General features: G+C 37.2%; 1 protein-coding gene across 2 annotated transcripts in view; it reads left to right on the forward strand.

The window, feature by feature from the left end:
• Positions 1 to 23,625, forward strand: part of large2 (LARGE xylosyl- and glucuronyltransferase 2) — a 332,880-nt gene that overhangs the window by 14,192 nt on the left and 295,063 nt on the right. The window lies entirely within an intron of this gene.

Below are 23,625 nucleotides of genomic sequence, written 5' to 3' on the forward strand. Positions count from 1 at the left end.
TACATATATATATATATATATATATATATATATATATATATATATATATATATATATATATATATATATATATATATATATATATATATATATATTGGACTTTTAAAGGTTTAAAGTTGCCGGAAGAAAGATGAAGCTCCCATAATGCAAATCAAAAGCTTAAATAAACAGGGGAAAATAAAAACACGAATCACAAAATACAGAAAACTGATTTTTTTTTACAGTGTATCCAATTTATTAAATATGAAATAAACATTTAAGTTTAATCACTATTATTAATATATAATAGTATTTATATATTAATTTATTTAAACCTGAGGCAGTAATATTTTAGATTAATTAACAAGGGTTGGAAATAGTTTTTTTTTTGTTTAATTTTAATTATAGTTACAGTATTAGAAAGAAAAAACATATATATATATATATATATATATATATATATATATATATATATATATATATATATATATATATATATATATATATATATATATATATATATATGTATGTATATATGCAGCTGAAGTCAGAATTATTAGCCCCCCTGAATTATTAGACCGCTTGTTTATTTTTTCCCTAATTTCTGTTTACCGGAGAGCAGATTTTTTCAACACGATGGGCAAAGACACGCTCGAGTTTCTGCTCTGTTGCTGTGCATATTCTGCAGAAATGTTCAGAATCTTCACTGCAATTCTAATCGAAGTATAAATCATCCTCTTGAAGACATCTGATTTAAACAAACATAAGAGATAGTCTGTGATGTGATGGCCAAATTCGCATCCTGATGTCTAAGAATGGCAATGTTTGGAAGATTAACAACCGGCCTCAGAAGGAAAATGGCCCGTCTCAGCGATTTGATGAATTTAAGTGTCCGGCAGGGCAGAATAGTCTGTAAAAGCCTTTATGCGTTAGAGAGAGTGTGTCTGTGTGTGTGTGTGTGTGTGTGTGTGTGATTTCTGAAGTGTGTGATAAAATGAGTGGGGGAAGAATAAGAACGGTGGCCCGTATAAATCATTTTGACGGGTGGCTCTCACACACCTAGATAACATTATTACCTTTGGGATAATTACCCTGGGAAGATAATAGCTATGGCCTTGCATTATAAAAAACACTTCAGTGTGTATGGAGGCTTTAGAGTGAAAAACAACAAACACTTTTCTCAAAATTACAGCAAACTGTTGATGTTGCTGTTATGCCATTAGTGAAACCACAATGCTCTCATTTTTTTTCAATATCTCCTTTTGTTTTATAACCAACTTTTCAAACCATTGCCAGAGTTAAAGGTCAAGTATCTTAGAAAAGTGAAAATAAACGCTCCTAGCAATGTTTATGACAAAGATAAAACAAAGATAAATGTTAACAGTGTAGCTGAACATGCTAAACAAAATGGTGAAAAACTGTAATATTATAAAAACCCAGTCATTTTGTGTTTAATAGATGTCTAGACATAGACGGCTTGGCTAAAACAAAGCTAAATTTGTGCTGCCCAACACAATCTCACCGCAATTCATAACTTTTTAATTCAGTGGCTAATTCGTATGAATTCTTACAATCTCATTTGTACAATTCAGTACGATTTGCTCATTCCCCAATGACGGTTGGGTTTAGGGGCGGGGTTGGGCGCCATATTTTCTTTTTAATATCGTACATTTTCGTACGACTGAAATTGAACAAATAAGCCACTAAACTGAAAAAAATGTAAAATAGTTTTGGTTACTCGTGAGATCAGGCTGGGCAATTTGTAGTTTTTTTTAATTTAATAGCTAATTTGTATGAATTCTTACATTCTCATTAGTTCAGTTTAGTGCGATTTTGCTCATTCCCCAATGACGGTTGGGTTTAGGGGCGGGGTTGGGTGCCATACTTTATTTTTAAAGTCGTATGTTTTGGTCTGACTTAACTCAAACAAATTATTGACTAACTGAAAAAATGTAACATAGTTACGGTTCCTAGTGAGATCAGGCTGGCCACTTTTGTAGTTTTTTTTTAATTTATTTAGTAGCTAATTTGTTTAAATTCTTACAATCACATTAGTACAATTTAGTACGATTTGCTCATCCCTAAATGATAGTTGGGCTTAGGGGCGGGGTTGGGTGCAAATGCCTCCTTTTTAAAATCGTACATTTTTGTACACATGAACTCGTACGAATCAGCCACTAAACTGAAAAAACATAACATAGTTACGTTTCCTCAAGAGATCAGGCTGGTCTGTCAGTGAAAAGCTAATAGACATCTAAGAATAGCCAATCTGATCTCATAAACATAATTATTTTATATTTTGTCAGTTTAGTGGCTACTTCGTACGAATTCATACGAGTTCAGTCGTGTGTAAATGTAAAATTTTTTAAAAGAGGTGTGGTAACAAACCCCTAAGCCCAACCATCATTGGGGGATGTGCAAATCATACTAAAACATGCAAATTCATACGAATTAGCCACTAATTCAAAAAATTATGTATTGGCGTAGATAGCATTGGAATATCCAAAACTAGACATCAAATGATCAGTCAGACTTCACATGTGTATTCACTCAGTCTTGTGCATTTGATGAGTAGTCTAGTTTTGGGTTATTCTTAGAAATATATGAAGGGCCATTTACAGCCAAAAGCGAGAACATTTGTACGCGTTTTGCTTATTCATTTACACAGCAATGCCGTTTTTGTGACTTAATAAATGCATAAATCTGAAATTAGGTCACAAAGTGGAAGTTTCCAATAACGCAGCTGTTTTTGTGTCTGTGTAAACAAAAAAATATTTTTGTGTAAATATGCAAATTGGTACATGGCATGTGCATGTAAGATGACTGTGCCAAATACTGGCCTGCCATACTTAATACAGAATTTTTGGCCATTTTCGCGAATATGTGTAAATGGGGATCATTCTGAAAACATTTGTCGTGTGTAAACATTCAACTTTTTTAAAGCGCAAGGGAAAATATCTTTAAGTTTTGGGTTGCATCCTTGTTGTGTAAACGGAGCCTTTGATTAATAGCTTTTGCACTGTTTAGCCCAGAAGATACATTTAAGTAAATGGTTTTCCAGAATGACTCTAACTGTATTTGTGACCCTTAAGTTCACACACAGGTATATTTTAGGAAATAGCCAAAATAATTGAATGTGTAATTATCAAATTTTATTTGCTAAACATCATTATACTGTATATTAATCAAAGTTCATTTTCCATAAAGACATTTTGTAAATTCTTCACCATAATTATAACAAAAACCTAATTTCTGAGTAGTAATATGCACTACTCAGAACTGAATTAGGAGAAATTTAGATTTTCAAATCATTGTATCTTGGTCAGGTATCCGATTTCTTTTCAGGTAGGAGTCAGACTTACTGGATACAGGGAATGAAAAGGATTGATTGAGGGATGAATGGATGAATAGATAGATATAAAGATGGATGGACATAAGAATGGATATATACTTTTTGATAGATAGATAGATAGATAGATAGATAGATAGATACCTGTAGATAGATAGATAGATAGATAGATAGATAGATAGATAGATAGATAGATAGATAGATAGATAGATAGATAGATAAACAGACAGACAGACAGACAGACAGACAGACAGACAGACAGACAGACAGACAGATAGATAGATAGATAGATAGATAGATAGATAGATAGATAGATAGATAGATAGATAGATAGATAGATAGATAGATAGATAGACAGATAGATAGATGCATATATGGATATTTGGGTAGATGAATAAAGGGAAGGATGAATTATGTATAGATGGATATAAAGATGCATAGACATTTTATAGATTGATGGTTTGTTAGATGGGAGACACGGTGGCGCAATAGGTAGTGCTGTCACCTTACAGCAAGAAGGTCGTTGGTTCGAGCCTCGGCTGGGTCAGTTGGCATTACTGTGTGGAGTTTGCATGTTTTCACCATGTTTCTTGCTCTAATTTCCTCCAAAGACATGAGGTATAGGTGAATTGGGTAAGCTTAAAAATTGTCCGTGTATGTGTGTGAATAGTTGTGTATGGGTGTTTCCCAGTGATGGGTTGCAGCTGGAAAGGTGTCCTCTGCGTAAAAGGTGCTGGATAAGTTGGCGGTTCATTCCGCTGTTGCGACCCCAGATTAATAAAGGGACTAAACTGAAAAGAGAATGAATGAATGGTTAGATGGATGTACAAATGGATTTATAGATGGGTGGACTTAAAGGGGGATGCATAGATCTATCTGGAAAGAAGAATATTGGACTATCGTGAGCACCATGCATCAGTGAAAAGCTTATTTCAGCTTTCAGATGTCATATTAAAGATTTTATTTTCTTAAATAATACACATTTCCAAAAATTACCCATTTGACCCTTATATTTTGTGATTTAGGATCAGATTTGGCAATAGAAGAAGTTGCCATAGCATACTGCATCTTCAGATCAACTAAATAGAATACCTAAAATCCTGTCCTCTTTAATTTGATGTACACCCCAGTGTCAATCTGAATGTCCAGCTCCTTAACCTCCAAGAGGTGTGAGATCAAACTAAAGGGATTACAGTTCATTTGAAAATGCATCATGAAAATCACTCTCCACATGTTTCACAGTGTGACAGAGATTAAGGTATTAAGGCTGACAATCGACTCTGGCCTTTACTCAGTTGAGACAGTAATCAAGGGGTCTGCATGAGAGAATGGCGGTTTAAGGAGTTTGTGTTATTCATGAATTGTGGGAGGTTGTAGATAGAGTGTTTGACAGGACTTGCAATGTTCGACTACTATGTGAGAAGTTTATTAATTCATACTTTAAAATTCATTACACAGAGCTTTGGGATGCACTTCTGGATTTTTATGTTTGCAGCAGGTTTCATGTCTTTGTGTTGTACAAGGTCTGTAGGCGTGTTTGTCAGGTGTTTGTTCGCTGACTGAAGTTGCAGAGATTTTTCATCAATCACATTTCAGCCAGCACCTTGACTTTTCCAGTAAAGGGCTTCCAGGGCTTCTCTCTGGTTGTTGTCTTCTGGTTGTTTTGTTCTCTCTTTCACAGGGACAGAAGCAAACTGAACTGCTGTCGTGGTTGTGGCAGCCATCGTGCTGCGTGTGACACTGTGTGTCTTTGTCTCCTTTGCACATAGCATATTGAAGGCCTTCTGTTTCTATGCTTTGGGTGGAGGCAACTTGTCACACTTTTAGTCAGATGCTGTCATATTCTCATCTCTTGGGTGAGGAAAGAGCCATTTTGGGCTTTTCTGTTTACACAGGTTGGAAAATAGCTGATTTCTGTGTTGTCAGAAGAAATAGCGGAAGCAGCCGTGCAGGGACTCGGCAAGCGTTTCATAAAAATGCATTGTGTTTCTTTAGGGGCTTTCACACGTAACAGCGTTTTGAATCTGAATGAAAGTTATTCATTCTTAATGAGTGATAGAGCATACATCTGTATATGGAGTATATTTTGGGCCTTGTTTATGAAACATGAGCAGGATGTATTTATAGTTAAATTGCTGACTTTTCTTGCCTAATTTTTGAGCAGGGAAAAAATGCTCTACTTTCTAAAATTTTACATTTTAGCTACATGGAATATAATTTCTTTTCAGATAAGAGACAGACTTGATGGATAAAGACTGACAGAGGGATGGATGGATAGATTTAAAGATGAATGGACAAATAAATAGAGAATATATTAGATGAATGGATGGATATAAAGATATAGAAGTTTTGATGGATGGATGGATATACAAATGGGTTTATAGATGGGTGGAATTAAAGGTGGATGGATAAATAAATACATATATAAATGGAAAGGTCAACAGATAAATTACATAAAAAGTTAGATAAATATAAAGATGTATGAATAAAGATGGATGAATAAAGGATTGGATGAATACAAAGATAAATTGATGGACCTAAATATAGATAGATAGATAGATAGATAGATAGATAGATAGATAGATAGATAGATAGATAGATAGATAGATAGATAGATAGACGGACGGACGGACGGACAGACAGACAGACACAGACAGACACAGACAGACAGATGGATGGATGGATGGATGGATAGGTAAGTAGGTAGATGGATGGATGGATGGATGGATGGACAGACAGACAGACGGACGGACGGACGGACGGACGGACGGACGGACGGACGGACTGACGGACTGACGGACGGACGGACGGATAGACAGACAGACAGACAGATAGATAGATAGATAGATAGATAGATAGATAGATAGATAGATAGATAGATAGATGATGGATGGATAGATAGGTAGGTATGCAGATAGATAGATAGATAGATAGATAGATAGATAGATAGATAGATAGATAGATAGATAGATAGATAGATAGATAGATAGATAGATAGATAGATAGATAGATAGATAGATAGATGGATAGATAGGTAGGTAGGCAGATAGATAGATAGATAGATAGATAGATAGATAGATAGATAGATAGATAGATAGATAGATAGATAGATAGATAGATAGATGGATGGATGGATGGATGGATGGATGGATGGATGGATGGATGGATGGATAGGTGGGTGGGTGGGTGGGTGGATGGATGGATAGGTGGGTGGGTGGGTGGGTGGATGGATGGATAGGTGGGTGGGTGGGTGGATGGATGGATGGATGGATGGATAGATAGATAGATAGACAAATGGATTAATAGATGAGTGGATGTAAAGTATGGATAGAAAGTTAAATGGATAAAGGGATGGATGAATGTAAAAATGAATGGACAATAGATGAATGGATAAATTTAAAGACGTATGGACGAACAGATGGATAAATAGACAGATTAATGAATTTATAGAATGGGTTGATGTAAAGGTGGATGGAAATACAGATTTGTAGAGACTGTAGATAAAGGGTGGGTATGAATATGTAGATGGATGGATAATAGATGTATGGATGTTTATGGATGGATGGATAGATGGATAGATAGATAGATTAGATAGATAGATAGATAGATAGATAGATAGATAGATAGATAGATAGATAGATAGATAGATAGATAGATAGATAGATAGATAGATAGATAGATAGATAGATAGAAAAAGTAGATAAAGTAGATAAAGTAGACAGATGGGTGGATATAAAGGTGGATGGATAGCAGGTCAGACAGCTGAATGGTTCCTCCTATCACAGTCTTAAATCATGTAAAATGCCCATCAGCATTCATTCTTTAATGGCCCTCAGTTTAAATGGTATGATCTAAACCTGCTTTCGTCCACTGCACTCCAGCTACAATCTACCAGCCGTGACCTCAGTTAGGGTTAGCCTTAATCCCGTGAAATGTCACGTATTTCAGTGATGTGAATTATAAAGGCAGCTCTCCTTCTCTGACCCGCTGTCATTCCGGAGTGGAGATTGATGAGCTACGGGACCGCTGTAATTGGGTAATACACCTCTTTTGGGAGGGTGTCCATGAATCAATGTGAGTGTATTACAGGAGCTGTAAAAACGGCCCTTGGATGGACTGTAAATACTGCGAGAAGTGCGAAGCGCCCCGCAGGCCGCGCAGAGGTAATGCTTAACTAAAGTTCCCATGTACTTCCAGCCCCCTGATGAGTTCGTAGAATCGTTGCATAGGGGCTTTCGTTCTTGGCTTAGTACATGACTAAACAATAGAAAAGACAGAGACAAATAATTCCTCTCTGGACAAACTGTATTCCTCAGCAAAGATATTTTAGGAGAGAACGGCTTGAGTAAAAACTTGTGTGACACCGCAGAGAGCATCAGCCAATTGTCTGGCCCATCTCACACCTGCACTGTCAGTTCAGCGCTCCATCTGTCAGCGATTCAGAGCCCAGCACCGGGAATTCCCTTCTCACTTCAGGCCTCTGCTGCGGGACCCGCGGGGGCCGCCCGTGGCACATCAACTGTTTTATCTTAAGTCAGTGAAAAGAGAACGGTAGGGGAATTGGAGCTGTGAGATATGGGTATGGTATTACACGTTGAAGGTCATTTCACAACACCTGAGCTCGCTTTGCAATGTTGTTGGATCTGTCTTGGTGAATATCATCAATATCCTCGCAGGTACAAGACTGTGATCCAGTAATTAGCCTAGCTGTAAACATGCAACACTTCCAGCCAGCCGTCCCTGTAGAGTAAGTGTAACCTCTAATGGGTGCTCTCCGACTGAAAATACCAAGCGGTGGCTAAAAGACTCCGTTCTAGTTTGACCAGTTGTTGTTTCGGGGGTAACAAATTGATAATGTCACATATATGTTCTGTTGTTTGGACTGAAGTTTGTATTTTCTTGCTTTGGTAGTTCCTGATTTTCTATTCCTGTTGTTAGTTTATTTTAAATGTTACTTAGTGGTTGATTGTGTTCACCTGTGTCTTGCTTATCTTGTGTATTTATAGCTTTCTGTTTTATTTAATTATTTGGGTATTGTATAGTTTGTATTTTCTTGTTTTGGTAGTTCCTGTTTTTCTATTTCTGCATTTAGTTTATTTTTAATGCCACTTTGTGATTGATTGATTGATTGTGTTCACCTGTGTCTTGTTTTGTTTCTTGTTATCTTGTGTATTCATAGTTTTCAGTTTTAGTAGTTTATTTGGTCATTGTGTACATTGTATTTTCTTGTTTTGATAGTTCCTTGTTCTCTGTTCCTGTTTTTTAGCTTGTTTAATGCCACTTAGTGGTTGATTAATTTTGTTCACCTGTGCCTTGTTTCTTTTGTGTATTTATAGCTTTCAGTTTTAGTAGTTTATTTGGTTATTGTGTAGATTGTATTTCCTTTTGTTAACTTGTTTTAATGCTACGTCGTGGTTGATTGTGTTCACCTGTGTCTTGTTTATGTTGTGGATTTATAGCTTTCAGATTTAGTAGTTTATTTTGTTATTGTGTAGATTGCGTTTTCTTGTTTTGATAGTTCCTCTTTTTCTGTTCCTGTTTTTAGCTTGTTTTAATGCTACTTAGTGGTTGATTGTGTTCACCTGTGTCTTGCTTATCTTGTGTATTTATAGCTTTCTGTTTTATTTAATTATTTGGGTACTGAGTAGTTTGTATTTTCTTGTTTTGGTAGTTCCTGTTTTTCTATTTCTGCATTTAGCTTGTTTTTAATGCCACTTCTTGATTGATTGATTGATTGATTGTGTTCACCTGTGTCTTGTTTTGTTTCTTGTTATCTTGTGTATTCATAGTTTTCAGTTTTAGTAGTTTATTTGGTCATTGTGTACATTGTATTTTCTTGTTTTGATAGTTCCTTGTTCTCTGTTCCTGTTTTTTAGCTTGTTTAATGCCACTTAGTGGTTGATTAATTTTGTTCACCTGTGCCTTGTTTCTTTTGTGTATTTATAGTTTTAGTAGTTTATTTGGTTATTGTGTAGATTGTATTTCCTTTTGTTAGCTTGTTTTAATGCTACTACGTGGTCGATTGTGTTCACCTGTGTCTTGTTTATGTTATGTATTTATTGCTTTCAGATTTAGTAGTTTATTTTGTTATTGTGTAGATTGCATTTTCTTGTTTTGATAGTTCCTTTTTTTCTGTTCCTGATTTTAGCTTGTTTTAATGCAACTTAGTGGTCGATTGTGTTCACCTGTGTCTTGCTTATTTTTTATATTTATAGCTTTCATTTTTAGTAGTTTTTTTGGTTATTGTGTAGATTGTATTTTCTTGTTTTGGTAGTTTCTCATTCTCTGTTCCTCTTTGTAGCTTGTTTTAATGCTACTAAATGGTCGATTGTGTTCACCTGTGCCTTGCTTTGTTTCCCATTGCTTTTTCGGTCCCACTTTATATTAAGTGGCCTTAACTAATATGTACCTACACAGGAATTAATAGTTTGTTACAATGTACTTATTGTGTAAATACATGTATTTACTGTGTACTTATGCTTGATTAAATACATGTATGTAATTACATCTGTAATTAACTTTTGTAATTACATTTGTAAATACACTGTTGACCATCCTATACACCTTAACCCACCCTTAAACCTACCCATACCACCAAACCTGTCCATAACCCAACCTCTATCCCAACTCAAGAGCACCACAAGTGTTCTCAAATACATTATAAACAAAGTAAGTACATTGTATTTATTTTTTGATGTAAGTACATAGTAGTTAAGGACACTTAATATAAAGTGGGACCGCTTTTTCTCATCTTGTGTATTTATAGCTTTCAGATTTAGTAGTTTATGTTGTTATTGTGTGTTTGTATTGTGTATTTTGCATTGTAATTTTACTGTTATGCATTTTTTGTTCAGAATAAAATGACCAATTGTTTGAAAATAAATCACACAATTTTTTATTTTATTTTATAAACTGCTTTGACAACAACAAATTAATAGTCACATATATGTTCTGTTATTTGGACTTTTAGTTTGATTTTCTTGTTTTGAGGTGGCACGGTGGCTTAGCGGTTAGTGGTGCTGCCTCACAGCAAGAAGTTTGAGTTCTAAAGGGGCCAGTTAGTGTTTCTGAGTGGAGTTTGCATGTTCTCTCCATGTTCGCAAGGGTTTCCTCTGGGTGCTTTGGTTTCCCCCTCTGTCCAAAGAGGTGAATTGGATTAACTTAATTGGCCGTAGTTTATGAGTGTGTGTGAGTGTATAGATGTTTACCAGTATTGGGTTGTGGCTGTATATGCATCCGCTGTGTAAAACATTTGCTGGCATAGTTGGTGGTTCATTCCTCTGTGGTGGCCCCTGGTAAATAACAGACTAAGCCAATGGAAAATGACTGAAAATCAATCAATGAGTTTTATTGTTTTAATAGTTCCTCTTTCTCTGTTTCTGGTTTAGCTAGTTTTAGTGCTAACTGGTTGATTAATTGTGTTCACCTGTGTCTTACTTGCGTATTTATAGCTTTCAGTTTTAGTAGTTTGTTTAGTTATTGTGTTTATATTGTCTATTATGCATTGTTAGTCTACTGTTATGCATAGGGTTGTAACGGTATGAATTTTTTACGGTATGATAATCGTCTAAAACAATACCACGGTTTGACAGTTTCGCGGTATACGGTATTAAATAGTAATTCTCATAGCAAAGACCCTGAAAAGAATAAGAACACGTTTTCTGACTGAACAAAGGTTTTATTTCAACAAACTTTTGAAAGAACCATTTTAATAGAACTATAGAAGTCTTTTATAAAAATAAACTGAAAAATCTCCCATTTTAATAAATTAAATTAGAAGGAATAAACAAGCAAGGTCTTTTAAGATTAGACAAAAATAAACTTAAACTGTCCTTCCTTATAAGCAGGATAAATGGGAGACCAAAAGTGCAATACCAAGTTTATGGCTGTAAACATGTATTTAAAGCGTTGTTTTTTTCAGTCTAGGTTGTGATGAAGAAATGTAAGCATGTTGAGATTTTCAGGACTTAATCTTGACCGCTGAGGTGAGAGAATGTGTCCACTTGTACAATGAACAAATAAAAAAAAAAATAAATAATGTGTCAAAGTCCAAATAAACATGGTGCAAATCCTCAGTAAAAAAAAGATATAAATATTTACTATACTATAAATAGTTACATAACGAAACTAGATTCAATATGGAACATCCTTAGGTTTTATGTGCCAGCATGGATATGGTTGTCTGTGGATATGGATTTGGATATGGTTGTCTGCAATGCAGACAAACAGCTGCACCTTCATTTGTGTCTTTTGAAAACAGCAAGAGCAGCAGTTCGTCTTTGCTGTGTCACTGTTTTGTCATGTTTCTGTGCTGCTGTGCATGCAAAAGTACTTAGTATGAGAATTATTTCATGCAAAACTTTTTTTTTTGCGTTTTATTTAGCCGCGCAGAAATGTATGCCTATCTCTCATTCAGTGTTGTTCAAAAAGCTCAGTGTTGGTCCACAAACAAAAGCGAAACCTATGCTTATTGGTTGTGATATACCGAGTTTGAACCAATCTGGGCATGGAGGAGGGACAATGCATCAATGTATCATGTCTGGTTTGTCCGGAGACACAGTGACGAGCGTTTCTTTGTCAAATCAGCGTTGTCAAGTTTTGATGACGTAACCGCACTGATTCCGGAGCCTCTGAAAGTCCGCAAATGTTATGTGATACAGCACTGGAAAGCTGAGATTCTCTTCTTTATGCCAATCTTTGAATTGTATGAATCGGATCAGCGGATCAAAAGTTATTAAACATTTAACAGCAATACTTATTTTTAGCCGCGGGCGACTGTCTCTGTCTTTAAGGGTTAAAACCGTTGCTATGCAATTGTTCATGGTATGATAATCGTGCACGTTCAAATCGTGGTAAACCGTCATACCGTTATATTGTTACAACCCTAGCTATGCATTTGTTTTGTTAAATTCGGCAGTTCTTACTGTTAGATTTTTCTTTAGTTTCTTCATCCGATGTGATAATATAGGTGTTAAGTTCATCAATAAAGTTCTGACCATATGTTTAAAAGGACATGTAACACTTTTTTTGTTTATTTAATTAACTGCTTCGACAACAAATTGATAATGTCAGATTTATATTCTGTTGTTTGGACTTAGTTTGTATTCTCTTGTTTTGATAGCTTTTCTTTCTCTGTTCTTCTTTACAGCAGCTTATTTTAATGCTACTTGGTACTTGATTGATTGTGTTCACCTGTGTCTTGTTTTGTTCTTTATTATTTTATATATTTACAGCTTTTAGCTTTAGTAGTTTAGTAGTGGCTTTTCATCCATGTGTTTGTTAGTGTAAAGACAGGATCTCTTTAATATAATTTTAAGTTTTTTATTTTAGTTAATTTCACACAACTAAACAATTAAAACAGTTTAATTAGCTTAACAATTTTAAGACAAATAGTCAAAAGTACATATTGCTTTTAAAATATTTAACCCCCAAAGTCTGGTTTGTTTGACAAGTGTGACCTGACCTGCTTAAAAAGGTGTACCTGTATTAGGTTAGATTAGGATCAGGCACGGTGCACATGTCATGTGATCTTTTGTGTGTGCTTCTGTCTTGATTATGCCAACAAAAATCTCTTTTGTTTTGGCAAATTTATATTAAAAAGTTATTTCATTCGACTTGACTTAATTTAGATTTCTAACAGGTCTGACGTTCAACTTGTTGATGAGGATTTGCATCTTGCGACTAAAGTCCAATTTCCTCAATTGATGTCAACCGCCTCATAATAATCTCCTGATACATGCAGTAAAATGAAGTGAAAATCGCTGTGCTTCCTTAATGATACATCTATTACAGTCTATTAGTGAAAGTGTTTTCTTCCTGTTTTCTTCAAAGCAAAAAGTTGCATCATAAATGACGTAAGCCTGCTTCAGCACAGAATGCTAAAGTGCAATGTGAGTGCAGACCAGCGAGAGAGTGAGCGTGTGTACAGCCTGAGCGAATGCTGTTTTGGTCAGAAGATGTAATCCGAAGCACATTTTATTATGCTGCATGAAGCTTGAATGATGATGTTTACGAGATGAACACACATGAATGGCAGCACAATGTCACATTACCATTTGGATGCTTAGGATTTTCTTACAGCTCAGCCTTTCTGCGTATAGATTAAGGAATTGTGGCGGAAGCAAATTGTCATTGCACATAATTAAATAGTCAGCGTTGACTGTGAAATTTTAGTATGCAATTTATAAACTGATGATGAAAAGTAGTGATTAAGCTTGATGGAAAACGCTACTCATTTAGCCAGTTTAGCGGGAGATGGGCTGGTTTGACAAAGCTAGTCTTTATCAATCACTGTTGTGAAAATATACTTACTTTGATTGAATGATTTTAACATTAAAGGAAAGATTCATCATTGTTGCTGGAGATTTAAGTAGGTATTGCTGCAGCCCTGAGAACTCCAAGTGGGAGCGGCTTCTGCTGCAAGTAGGTTGGGTTTAGGGTTGTGGTTTGTGTAGATATTAATAAGACACAAAAGGTTAATGTGAGGTTGGGGCTGTTTCTCAATATGCGTTCTTCAGCGGTCTTCCGTCCTCGTGTTCTCATGTAACGTCATCATCAGCTGCCAAAGTTCTGTACCACAAGTACAGAGGATGCATGAAACTTCCCGCATGTGTTCTTGATATCAAGGATGCACTGATACAGACTTGAGCACCGAACTCGCTCTGGAAGTCCCAGAAGTCATTGCGACTGGAGGTGGGAAGCGCAGCATTTTATATAGGTTTATTATTAAAGTAAAAAAATTATTTATTTACCTCAGGAGTTTCCCTAAAGGAAACGGTGAAAGTAAACATTATCATGGACATCTTAATAGAGGAATAAACACATTAAGGGTGTTTGTTTGAAATTCGTATTAAAATCTGTTTTATTTATATTGTGCAGAGTATATTTATAATGTTTTTATGGAAAGTATATATTTTGAAAAGGGGAAAATCAATCAATCGTTGTATGAATGGTGTAATGTTTAAATTATTTACCATTTAAAACACGTGAAGGTCACATGACCATCAGGAAGAACGCAGCATCCCATTTCTCATAGGATGCGTTCTTTGACCTCGCGGTCTCCTGAGTTCGTTCTTCCGAGGACACCTGGCAAGACCGGTCTCCACAAGAACACAAGTCCGTTCTCTGCGTTGTTGGAATTGAGAAACAGCCTGGGTTTAGGGTTGTGGTAGGTGTAGATGTTAATAAGACACAAAAGGTTAATGTGAGGTTGGGTTTAGGGTTGTGGAAGTGCACTGAAAATTCTTTGCATGCAGAACTGTTGCAAACAATTTATTTGTGTTGAATTTAAACAAACAAATTCAGTTTAATAATGTTCAACTTAATTTGTTTGTTTAAATTCAGCCCAAATAAATTGTTTACAACCACTTAACATGAAAAAAAATTGTAAATCCAAGAAATCATCTTAGAATATTTTTTTTCCGTGTAGACGCTAAAATAAAACACAACAAGCTACTGTAAGTTTCTACAGCCCAATTGGAGTTCAAGTCGTATCCATTTGGAGCTGACCTGCCAACTTGGAGCTGGCTCTGACCTCCTTTTATTACTTGTAACTTAAGCCCTCCACCTCTTCTGGGATCACTATGCTTTTACCTACCTGGGCAGTATCATCGACCAGCATAGTGGAACAGATACAGACGTTAAGACACGAATCGGTAAAGCAAGAAACGCTTCTACCCAGCTCAAGAACATCTGGGCTTTAAGAGAACTTTGACCACTAAGACCCATCTGTTCTACTCCATTGTGAAGTCAGTATTGTTGTACGAGGTCGAAATCTGGAGGATAACCAAAACTACCACCCGAAAAATCGACCTATGGAGAAGGACCTGTCAAACTCCAAAAGAAGCAGAAATCTGGAAGGGAAGATAAAGTTGGATAGGGCACACTCTACACAAACCACAACCTCCACTTGTACCCTTCTCGATTTTTGATTGCACAGTGATGTGAATCTTTAGTTCCGTCGCAACTTCTGGTTGAACTAGGTATTGCACTCCAAAACCAAAATCCCTTTTCACCAGGCCCCTCCTCTGACGACTCCACTCAAATGCAGGTTGCCAGATTGATGACACCAACAGTGAACCTGCCTAACTATCAAGCCTATGTCATATCCTAGCTACAAGCAACGACACATGATAAAAGAAATATTTTCCGAATTAAAAGGAGTTTTGTCATAACCATCCATTTTTTGTGTAAAATCAGGCAGACGTGTTATGGAAACATATTTTAAAAATATGCAAAAATGACTGCTTACATTTTTGTCATTCAACAACTGGAATTATTCAACTACAAACACATATTGTTAATTCCAATGATTAAAAGAAAATATGTTACATATATGATATATATTTTCTATTTGTAATAATCAAATATGAACTTGTATGTCATATACACTCACCGGCCACTTTATTAGGTACCCCTTTTGCCTTCAGAACTGCCTTGATCCTTTGTGGCATAGATTCAACTAGGTACTGGAAACATTCCTCAAGGATTTTGGTCCATATTGACATGATGGCATCATGCAGTTGCTGCCGATTTGTTGGGTGCATCCATCATCCAAATCTGTTCCACCACATCCCAAAGGTGCTTTATTGGATTGAGTTCTGGTGACTGTGGAGGCCATTTGAGTACAGGGAACTCATTGTCATTTTCAGGAAACCAGTCTGAGATGATTCACACTTTGACATGGTGAGTTATCCTACTGAAAGTAGCCATCAGAAGATGGGTACACTGTGGTCGTGAAGGGATGGACATGGTCAGCAACAATACGCGGGTAGGTTGAGGCTTTGACACGATGCTCAATTTGTACTTATGGGCCCAAAGTATGCCAAGAATATATCCCCGACACCATCACACGACTGGCCTGAACCGTTGATACAAGGCAGGATGGATCCATGCTTTCATGTCGTTGATGCCAAATTCCGACCCCACCATGCGCCTCAAGGCTGGACATGTTCAAAGATGCTGTTCTGCATACCTCTGTTGTAAAGAGTGGTTATTTGAGTTACTGTTGCCTTTCAGCTGAAACCAGTCTGGCCATTCTCCTGACCTCTGGCATCAACAAGGCATTTGTGCCCACAGAACTGCCGCTCACTGGATATTTTATCTTTTTCGGACCATTCTCTGCAAACCCTAGAGATGGTTGTGCATGAAAATCCCAGTAGATCAGCAGTTTCTGAAATACTCAGACCAGCCCATCTGGCACCAACAACCATGCCACATCACTTAAATCCCCTTTCTTCCCCATTCTGATGCTCGGTTTGAACTGCAGCAGATCATCTTGACCATGTCTACATGCCTAAATCCATTAAGCTGCTGCTAAGTGATTGGCTGATTAGAAATTTGCGTTAATGAGCAGTTGGTAGTAGAGAGTCTGGTGTGTCTAATAAAGTTGCCGGTAATTTGTAATTTGCATAAAGTATATTTCCCTCTATAATGTTTCTAAAAGGGACATTGGAGGAACAAATCGAACATTGGGTCACTGAACCATGCAGTGTGTAAATGTGACATACTGTATAGTGTATGTCCAAATGCATTGAGTTGCTATGTAATGAACAGATTAGATGTCTACAAAGCATACTTAAGTAGTTGATGAGTGTACACATACATCTCTTCATGGGAATTCACTACTGCTAAAAAACTTTCTGAAAGAGAAAAATCCGAAATTCGGAAAGCTTTTCACATCTTAATTACGACTTCTGAACTCTTAAGAACATCCCATGAGGGCTTGAAGGCGGCACGACCACCTGCTTTTCCAGATGCTAAAATCCGGATGAGATTTAAAAGAGGCCAAAAGAAAACGAACTAGGATGATGCGAAACATCTGTCGTAATTTTCTTCATTGCTCTGCATCTCCAGAGAAATCCCACAGCCCATCGGCAGAGGACGTCACGTCTTTTGCAGGGCAGATTTTTTTTGAAGAGACTCTTTCAGGAACGGTCAATCCCAAATGTGTCAGGAAGTTTTAAGTCAACCGTGCCACATATTGATTTGAGTAGTGGATGCTTCCCTGCTTCTGGAGGGTTCCATTATCAACACAGCGTGTAGTTAAATGCTTTAGTTGGCTGGTAATGAAGTCGGCCTGGGAAGCTCACTTCAGATCAGGCCTCGTTAGAACTGATGCCGAGCTGCCGGGCTGAGGAGAGAAGACTGTTTGCTTTGGGACTTTAAACCGACATTGTAGAACATCATTGCCTGCTTCAGGGGAAATACTGGGCAGATTACTCACATTTAATAGCGCTATTGAGAGAACCAAGGGCCTATTTTTTTACTCCTTATTATTATTCCCTCCATCCCATTGGATGGCACTAGAGTAGAAAATGGCATTAGCAGATTGATAGGATATTTGTATTCGGTGGTGCCTGATTATGTGCGATAAACACCGGGGAACTGGAGGTCTCAACCAAACAGTGAAGGAATGCAAGTTCCTGCAGGGCCAAAAGAGTTCATTAGTTCACTCCGTTTTTTAGCTGTGCTTGTTACAGAAGTATTTTTTCAAATAGGGATTTTAAATATGTAAGCCTTTTAACTGAACCAACTAGCTAAGAGCCGATTCACAACATTACAAATTTTATTTGATGCAAAAAATTATTGTAAAAATTGAGAAATGAACAAGAAATTAGATGTTACAGGCTTCTTAAAGGCCACCTATTATGCAAAAATCACTTTTATAAGGGGTTTAGATACAGCTGTGTGTCAACAGTTTGTGAATATAACCAGCTTTTAATAGTAAACAAATAATAATTTCATTTTTTAGAATCACACTTCATAAAAACGGACTGCTAAAAACACTTTGATTTACTTTTTCCCTTTGTACGTGTTATCAGAGAGGGAAAGCCCCGCCCATTACTTACAAGCTCACCCTCATTAGCATATGACCATAGTCTTGTTTTTAAATCTGCCACTATGCTGACACGTAGGCATTTATAGCTCCGCCCTTTTTTGAAAAGAGCACAATCTCATTTGAATTTAAAGCGATCGTCCCCAAAATGCCATAATTTGGATCAAAGCCTGAAAGGGTCGTCTCAAAGAGTCATAAAACATTATTTGTGTGGTATTTTGAGATGAAACTTCACATACTCTAGCTACATCAGAGACTTATTGTACAGACGTTACTACTTCAATGTGTTCCTTTTGCCGCCATTCATACCACGGCGATGGCGGTAATTGGTGGGCCAGCAGCTTTTGACCGCTGGGTAGCACTTTAAAACTAAATAGACGGTTCTGTGTGTACTTTATGTGATGTGTTCAATTAAAATATACTTTTGTTTTAGTTTTCTTAGTAATAAACATGCTTTTACATTATACTATATGTTCTAGAAAAGATACATGGTGGGAAGTATAGCCCTGGGCTGCAAAAAGCAAATATAAGAATTAAGTTCTTTGACTTTTATAGTGCCCTATTAAATTGCGTCAGGGTGAAAAGAATGTTTCGATTTCTTTGACCATGATGGCGATGTTAGTACCTCAAATCTTAAACAAGTGTGCATATGAAAACCGCGGCACAGCACACACTACAAAATAAGGTCCCACTTTATATTAAGTGTCCTTAACTACTATGTATTTACATCAAAAAATAAATACAATGTACTGACTGTGTTCATGAAGTATTTGAGAACACTTGTGGTGCTCTTGAGTTGGGATAGGGGTTGGGTTAGGGAAAGGTTTGGTGTTGTGGGTAGGTTTAATGTGGGTTAAGGTGTAGGGAATGGTCAGCAGTGTATTTACAAATGTAATTACATAAGTTATTTACAGATGTAGTTACATACAGGTATTTAATCAAGCATAAGTACACAATAAATACATGTATTTACATAATAAGTACATTGTAACAAACTATTAATTCCTGTGTAAGTACATATTAGTTAAGGCCACTTAATATAAAGTGGGACCCAAAATAATATTAAGATTATCATTCCGTTGGAGCACATCACCTGATTGTTATATAACTTACTTTATCAGTAGGCAATTGTAAATAGGGATGTAATAAGTCACATTTAAAGGCATAGTTCTCAATTTCCCAAAACAATTGAATTCTGCTATCTAATACATCATTCTTAAGTTATTCCAATCCTTTATAATTTTCTTTGTTATATTTGAAAAAAAATCTGTTATCTAATAGATCTTGCCAGTCATTTACTCCCATATGATTTTTTTTTCTGATCTGTTTTGTTGTTGACATTCTTCCAAATTTCTTCCTTTGTATTTCCACATTTCCAAAGAAATTGATATGGGGTTGAAACAGCCTGAGGGCCATTTGTTGGTAAATTATCCCTTTAATCAGAGAAATACAGGATTACAGTATGATGGATTGTGAATGACATTTATTTAGAAAATGATTTTAAAACATATATACATATATTCCAGATTCGTTGAGGGGTGGTTGTGTAAACTTGGTGGAATTCGATCCTTAAAAATGAATTATTACACAGTATACGCAGCATCTTGGGTAATGTAGTTTTCACTAAAACTGAAAATAATAAACACCTGCTAAAGTTAAAAAGTTGCTATGGAATGAAAGTTAAGATTGTGCTTTTTTCTGCTATTGTGATGTAAATCCACTTGAAGCGGTACTGAAATGAGAAAAAAAAGTATGGTGGTGATGATTTCAAATCTTTCAGATGAGACGTTAAACAGAGGTCCGGATTCATTAAAAAAATCCCATGGCACTTCTCGCAAAGAGTAGGGGTGTGTCCCAGGTGTCCTGGCAAAATTTCCATCCATCCACCTGTATCTCTGTCTCTCCACTCCACCTATAGCTGGTGTGTAGTAAGTGCACTACCGCCGTTGTCCTGTGGCTGCTGTCGGATCATCCAAGTGGATGCTGCACACTGGTGGTGATGTGTGGAGACACCCCCCCCCCCCTCATGATTGTGAAGCGATTTGGCTGTATGGGCATACACGATAAATGCGCTTTATAAATACACATTACATTACATATCATTCTTTGGGAACCAATTGGATTGTTATAAGACGGGTGTTGCTCACAACATAAAGGAAGACTGATGAATGGATGAATTCAGAGCAGAAAACAAGACACACACACACTGTAAAAGTGGTTACTTAAAAAGTGGGTAAACACATTTTCTTAAAAATGACAAGTTTATTAACTTTACTCAAATAAAAGAAGTATTTCTGTTGTAACTTCACTTAATTTAATTTTAGAATTGTCCATGTACTTAATTATGCACAACTTAAGTTTACTCTGTTTTCCAACTAATCGCTTTCTACAGTGCACTGATAGTCCTGTCCTAAAGGAACTCGGTGTGACCAGGAAGTGAAGAAAGTCATTTTTAGGGGAGTAAAGTTTATGGTATTTGATTAAATTGATGTAATTATTACAAAATAATAAAGTGCACAGATACATAATTGTTTTCAAGAACTTTAAACAAATCAAATAAGGAGTCAATTTTGAATTCATGGCGACTTCACTGAAACACAGCGAATAAAAAAATGAGTTAATTATCATTTGAGAAAATGCCTTAAACAAAAACACATACCACTGAAAACTACTATCATTAAAAACCTGTTTCCCTGTGAAGATAATGACTGTTTTTACTCTCTATATGACTGTTGCTCTCTCTTAAGGGGAAACGCTGGGCAGAGTTTGGTCAGGGGTTATTCATTCATTCAATTCTTGTCGGCTTAGTCCCTTTATTAGTTTGGGTTCGCCACAGCGGAATGAACCGCCAGCTTATCCAGCACGTTTTTACGCAGCGGATGCCCTTCCAGCTGCAACCCATCTCTGGGAAACATCCACACACACTTATTCACACTCATACACTACGAACAATTTTAGCCTACGCAATTCACCTGTGTCTTTGGACTGTGGGGGAAACCGGAGCACCCGGAGGAAACCCACGCAAACGCAGAGAGAACATGCAAACTCCACACAGTAACGCCAACTGAGCCGAGCCGAGGTTCAAACCAGCGACCTTCTTGTTGTGAGGCAACAGCACTACCTACTGCGCCACTGCTTTGCCACAAGTGATTCAGTAAACTGAAATTAATAATTAACAGATATTATTTGTGTAAAGTGTAAATACATAAAGTTAGTATAGTGTTGAGTCTTCTTGATGTATAATCTGGTTGCTAAAGCAAGATCTATTGTTCTTCATTAAATCAAAAACAATGTAATGTAAGGCCAAGCTATACTAGCCGGCAGCTAGCTCTCTGCAACTCTCACATGGTCGCCCACTGAAGCTAAGCAGGGCTGCGCCCGGTCAGTACCTGGATGGGAGACCACTTGGGAAAGCTAGGTTGCTGCCGGAAGTGGTGTTAGTGAGGCCAGCAGGGGGCGCCCAACCTGCGGTCTGTGTGGGTCCTAATGCCCCAGTATAGTGACGGGGACTCTATACTGCTCAGTGAGCGCCGTCTTTCGGATGAGACGTTAAACCGAGGTCCCGACTCTCTGTGGTCGTTAAAAATCCCAGGATGTCCTTCGAAAAAGAGTAGGGGTTTAACCCCGGCATCCTGGCCAAATCTGCCCACTGGCCTCTGTCCATCATGGCCTCCTAACCCTCCCCATATCATGATTGGCATATCATCACTCTGTCTCCTCTCCACCAATCAGCTGGTGTGTGGTGTGCGGTCTGGCGCAAAATGGCTGCCGTCGCGTCATCCAGGTGGATGCTGCACACTGGTGGTGGATGAGGAGATTCCCCCCCCCATTGTGTAAAGCGCTTTGAGTGCCCAGAAAAGCGCTATATAAATGTAACGAATTATTATTATTATTATTATTACTGGCTTTTATTCTGAACTCTTAGAAAACAGGTCCAATGAATCGAAGCAATCAGTGAGACCTGTAAAATCCACCATTTACGCCCAAGCTTTCCTAAAGGGCAGAGCATTTCAAAACAGATCCGACTCAATACCCCGAGAGCCCTAGAACCAATCAAAATCAGCCTAACCCCTTGAATGGGATCCAATCCAAGAGCCCCGGAGAAGGAACAATGACAAATGGAGCTCTGCCTAGATTAATATCACAGACCCAATCACCCAGAATGCCACTGTGAAAGAGAGGCATCAGGTGGAACGCTTTACCCAGGGTCAGTCTGAGAACAAGACGTGCAGACAAAGACGAAAAACATCAGGACTGTCAAACATCAAAACAGTCAACACAAAAAAGCCCATTTCAGGCAATTCTGCCAAATGAGAGCGCACCAAGCCTGAAAGAGAAAAGAAGATTTAGCCTGACAGATGCGGACGTGTTGAACTGTGTAGATGGTGATTAGGATGGGAGGAAGATGGATTGCAGACAGGAAGAGGAAATCAGGCAATCTTCTTTCTGCCGCGCAAATTGCTCACTTTACAAAACAGACTTTTAAAATCAAACAAGCTATGAAAAAACACACACACTCGGTTTATCTTTGCAGTTTGGATGAAAAAAGCAATCTTACAACATCTTAAACACACAGAAGATGAAGAGTAATGTGATCTGCAGCTTAAGGCTGATTTCAATTTGCATGAATCTCATTTGATTTGAGCCAAAGTGTATGAATTTTTAGGAAGGAAAATATCTATAAAATATTTGTTCATCAACAGTTTCCATGTTTTATGATTTACGGTTATGTTTTGCGTTATGGGATGTTGATCTTTGCTCTGTTGATTTTTGATGTTGAAAACTCAACTCTACAGTTTCATAAGCCTCTATTATGGGTTTTTGAAAATGACCTTACATGCAGTGTGTAACACAGCTCTAAGTGAAGTGAAATATCCAGCTAAGGCTTAAATCTGAAATGGCACAGTGTTTAAAACTATTAAATCATCTTTAAAAGAGTCGACTCAGAGAGGTTAGATTGAATCGATGTGATAACGAGTCTTTAGCTGTGCTGGTGTGATAACGATAGGGAACTCAAGCGCCGTCCGCTTGCTGCGCGCAGACCCGGGAAAATTAAAACCTCCAGCCTTGCCCACAAACACTGTAGCAGATCCAGGTTGAATCATGTTGCGAAGACGCTGTGCCCTGAAGTTTAAGGGGAAAGTTACGGTTATTTTTCCTACCCAAACCTGTAAAGAGGCTGTGAAGAGTCAGTGGTTAAAGTTTATTTTTGCTAAATTACCTCAGCATTATAGCTTTAGCCTTGTGCTGTGTTCCTGTCATTTTTCTGACGAGTGCCTCAGCAATCTACATGCTTACAATGGGGTATTCGTCAGACTATTGCTGTATGGAATTTGTCAGAGCTTGACTGGAACTTTACAGCATACAGTTCATGATCAGTTTCCTCCATTTCACAAGTGCACTGAAAAAAATTATTCAAAGATGATTCCTTGGGTTTACTCATTTTTTTATGTTAAGTGGT

The sequence above is a fragment of the Danio rerio genome, chromosome 18, assembly GCF_052040795.2.
Source record: "Danio rerio strain M-AB ecotype USA chromosome 18, GRCz13ab, whole genome shotgun sequence".
Classification (NCBI taxonomy): domain Eukaryota; kingdom Metazoa; phylum Chordata; class Actinopteri; order Cypriniformes; family Danionidae; genus Danio; species Danio rerio.